Source organism: Penaeus chinensis, chromosome 12 (genome assembly GCF_019202785.1).
Source record: "Penaeus chinensis breed Huanghai No. 1 chromosome 12, ASM1920278v2, whole genome shotgun sequence".
Classification (NCBI taxonomy): Eukaryota; Metazoa; Arthropoda; class Malacostraca; order Decapoda; family Penaeidae; genus Penaeus; species Penaeus chinensis.
In genome coordinates, this window is record NC_061830.1 from 24,653,980 (window position 1) to 24,658,979 (window position 5,000).

The following is a 5,000-nucleotide window of genomic DNA, read 5'->3' on the forward strand; positions in this document are numbered from 1 at the left end:
CACTGAATAAAATCGAATCCCAGAGGATGTCAGTATTGGACATGAACGTATTCAAGTAAGACCTTACATCCAAAAACCATTGCGTTGTAATAGATGCCCATTTTTTGGACACACCTCATTAAGATATACCCACAGAGACTCAAATTCACTTGCACTAACTGTGCTGAGGTCCATGACACCATTACATGTACTAGTAGAACATTCAAATGTGCTAATTGTGTAGGTACCCATCAGTCTGGCTTTGCTGAGTGCAGCAGCCTGAAGAAGGAGACTAAGACATTAGCATGTAAGAGAAAACATGAAGTTAGTTATATTGAAGGTAAGAGGAAAGTGGAAAGTTTGACCCAAAAACTCGATACTCCCTATAATGCACTCCTAGTGCAAGTAATGTCAGTTAACAGCTTGCAACTAAAAAAAAAAAAAAAAAAAAAAAAAAAAAAAAAAAAAAAAAAAAAAAAAAAATGCTGAACTTAAACAAAAAGTTAAAGGATTGAATATTAAAGTATCTCAAATGACCAAATGGTGTATCAACCTAACATAAACTTCTTAAGGAGGCTGATACCGAATTACAGTCTGTGTTGCACCTCTCTGTCAAGGCGACTCCTTTGAGGATTCACCTGGCTGTCGAGAGAGAGAAGCAGGTTGCCCTCTGCCAACGAGGGAGATGAGGCAACTCCCCCCCCCAAAAAAAAAAAAAAAAAAAAAAATACTAGACCTGGCGGACAAGGCACTAAAAAAAACATAAAATATAATTTTCGCATCTACCATTATACAATGGAATTGCCGGAGCAGATTACTGAAACCAAATTTTGCATACAAGTTCTTCAGAACCTTATCCACTTGAAAATACAAATAGCCGCCATTTGAAGTGGTATTATACGGCGTTTTAATTATTTTCATTGAATAATCCTATTTTGATGGTCTATGAATTGAAATAGTTATTTTTGAATGTGAGAATCCAATTTTGTATTTAGAAAATTAAAATTACTAAATAGTATGGTGATACAATGGGGATTACACTTTGTCGATATATAGGGTAATATTAAATTTGATTCTGTTTTTTACAAACAATGTTAAAAAACCGATTGACTTCTGTGTTGTCTGAGTCAGAAAACGACTTGCTGTTGATTTACAGCTCCGATTGATTCTTTTAGTCCTCACATCTGCAGGCACATAACTGTGTACTCTTCAGGCTGACATATGCATCGTCCTCGGCATTCATTCTTGCAGCCGCATTTTGTCAACTGCTCGCAGTCCTGAGCAATTGGTGGAACTGTTGTCCATAGAACTTGCCAAACCTCACTATCTTTTTGCCAGCCCCAGTTGAAGGGAAAACGGTAGCTTCCAGAATATTTGCAAACTGAGACTTCTGGCCAGAGTGCAGGGAAAGACTGATTCTCATGCATATGTAAAACTAAATTTTCGTTTAGAATAAACACTGTAGATCAACATCTTCCTCAGTGTCGACCATTATAAAGGTTTTTAAAAAATGCCACAGATCCTGAAGTATATATTTGAGATATATTTCTTGATCATCGCCTCGTTTGGCAGTGCAGTGTAATGCATATTTTATTTAATATTAGCATAGTTTACTTAGTCCTTTAGGCTCCCCCATTTCCCTTTATAAACTTATTGCTGTAATGAAACACCAATGTGTGAACGTCTGCTCCCTAATGGTGGTGCCTTATTGTGTAACACTGCAGGTCCTGTTTTGTAATCGTTCCTTATTACCACATCAACGGAAGGCCATAAGCCTCAGGTCAGAGTTGCGTGAAGATAATGATATATGCTCAGTTTTGTGTAATCAATTAAGATAATTGCTTTCTCTTAATATTTACGTTTTCTTAGTTTAGAAAACATTACCTTATGTGGGTGGGTGCTTCATGCTCGGGGTGATGTGAAGCGATGGTGTGGTAGCCTAGTTAGTGTTAAGTGTTTGCATGCCTTCTCGCTTACAGCTGTCACCGCTGGCTAGCCTGGTGCGAAAAAGGGAGCAGCTATGCATAAGACACCCCTGCCAGCTCATAGCCTCTCCATCATCAAGACTTCTGCAGTGCCTCCTCGTGGCCACCCATGGAAACTAGGTACCTTGCGGTCCTAGGCTGAACTGGGGAGGCTCTTGGAGCAGCAGGAGGCCCTAAAGCTACGGAACCATGGCCCAACGGCGTGTGGATACGCCCTGGCTTCGTACTAACTCCTGCCCCCGTGCCCCCTGGGTTCAATGGGCGGCTGTGGGGAGGCAGGCCTTGCCAGCCGGCCCCCCCGAGATAGCCACTGATAACGAAACATGTAGTTGTTGGTGCTGGGGGGAGGGCTAAAGCCCCTTCCCAGCAAGAACGGCGGGCTGTGGGTCCCTCTGGGTTGGCGACCACTGGGACTCGGATGGGGAGGGGGGGGTTACCCGCCATCCCATATGGGTCCCAGAGGCCGCCAACCTGACGTGTTGCTTATGGGGGAAAGCCCCAGGGAGCCCTGCAGCCAGCCAACCTCCTCTATATGGGGCGGCGTCAGTAGGGGTGGCAGAGGTGGCGCCCACCCAGAGTGACTGCCCGAGGTTAGACCTCAGGCGGACTGTCAGGGTGGGGGCTTGGAACGTCCGTTCCCTGCGACAGGACGATCGGTTACCACTACTATCGAGGGAATTGAAGCAGCTGAGAGTTAAGGTGGCTGCTCTCTCGGAGGTGAGAAGACCTGGCAGTGGCACGATTAGTGTGGGTGGCTATACCTACTACTGGTCAGCCCGCAGCGATGGCCACCATCTCCAGGGAGTAGCCATAGCCATCTCCAGCAGACTTCAACCCTCGGTAGATGAGGTCACTCCAGTATATGAGCATATTATGGTATTGAGACTGAACATTTGGCTTCATGTCTCTGCATCTGTGGCAGACAGATGTCCTCGGCGAGATATTCGTATTGTTCTGGGCGACTTCAATGCGGTATCCGGCTGTGATCAAGCTGGCTACGAGATGTCTGTCGGTCCTCATGGCTCAGGAGCTGATGCTGGCAACGTGAATAGCCTCCTTTTCCGTGACTTTGCTAGGTCCCAGAATTTGAGGATTTCTGGATCCTGGTATCAGTGCTCTGACCCGCATCGTTGGACTTGGTACAGCGGTACGGGTAGTGTGGCCAAGGAGATCGACCACATCCTCTTTAGCACTCGGTGGAGGATCCTCCAGAACTGCAAGGTGTATCGAAGCGCCGAGTTCTGTGGAACTGATCATAGATTAGTTGTGGCTACTCTCCGGGTCCACTTTAGAACCCCCCGTCGCCCAAATGAACACCCTAGGGTGTTTCATTTGGATAGATTGAAGGAGGACAAGTATGTCCGGGGGTTTGCCGAGGCTATCTCTGGTCGTCTCACAGCACTCGAAGGCCTGACAGACCCTGCACGCTTGATGCAGCTCAGGGATCCATTAGTGAACGCCCAAGAGCAAGACAGAATTCCATCTTGCAGGAGACACTGGAAGCCACAGATGCTTGTCTTGCGGCTCGATTGTCAGGGGATCGCAACTTGCACCGTTCTCTGGTGCGCAGGACTAGGTCACTGTTGAGAAGGGATAAGGAGCAGTTTATCAGTAATGTTGCAGAGGAGGTCAAAAGCCATTTCTTAGGAAATGACCTTCGTCCTGCCTACCAAGCCCTGAGAAAGCTGAACTCCAAGCCCTCCTCACAGACGACTACATGTTGAGATTCCTTTGCCAGACCCACCCATCAGTGAGGATCCACCCTCCCTGAATGAAGTCAGGTGGGCGATCTCCAAACTGAAGAGTGGTAAAGCAGCAGGTGTTTGTGGCATCCCAGCTGAATGCTAAAGGCTGGTGGAGAACCTATGGCAAAGGGCTTGCATGCAGTCCTGTCTGCCATCTGGTAGACTGGTACCATCCCCCCTGACCTGCTGAGGGGTGTGGTCATCCCTCTCTGGCAGGGGAAAGGGGATCGCTGGGACTGCAGCAATCACCGAGGCATTACACTACTTAGTGTACCAGGCAAGGTACTCGCGCACATCTTACTGAGACGTATCAGAGACCACCTGTTGAGACACCAAAGGTCGGAGAAATCTGGATTCACTCCTGGTAAGTCCACAATAGACCGCATCCTGGTGCTTCGAGTCATTGTAGAGCGCCGTCGTGAGTTCGGACGTGGGCTGCTCGCAGCCTACATCCACCTCAAGAAGGCGTTTGACACGATGCATCGCGAATCACTCTGGGAGATCCTGAGGCTAAGAGGAATTCCAACAAGGATTATTGGACTAATAGCAAACCTGTATACAGGCACTGAAAGTGCTGTAAAGTGTGGTGAGGGCCTGTCGAGCTTCTTCCCTGTTAGTTTAGGTGTGAGGCAAGGCTGTGTTTTTGCACCAACATTTTTCAACACTTGCATGGATTGGATACTGGGTAGAGCTACTGTCCAAAGTCACTGTGGAGCAACTCTGGGCATATCAAGATTACAGACCTTGACTTTGCTGATGATGTTGCTGTTCTCTCTGAATCTCTGGAAACCCTAGAGGCGGCTCTTGATGCATTTAGCAATGAAGCAAAGCCCCTGGGGCTAGAGGTATCATGAGCCCTGGACAACAAATGAATTGGGCCAGTCAGGAAATAATATTGCAGGCACTTATGGGATAGTATCATGCCAACAACTGTAAGAGGGATAAAACATAGCGAAAGCGTAGCTATGAGGATAACCCCCAAATAGGGCAATTCTTGTAATCTGTTCAGACACTGCTATAAGAATCAACGATATTTCCCCATTTAGGTTAGTTTAGTTTTAGGGGGTAATAACATCGATTACAATACTATGAACACAAATATATGCATAGCGCAAAGCTCATACAAAGACACGGATAAGTGAGAACTCCACACTCATGTATTATTTTTAACGTATTTATGGTTTCCTAAGATCTTGACTGTGCATGCACGAACAAAGAAGGAATTTTCACTGGCAGACATGCGAAAAGAAGTAGGAAATATCAGGCAGGGACGCAAGAAGTTCTGTAACAG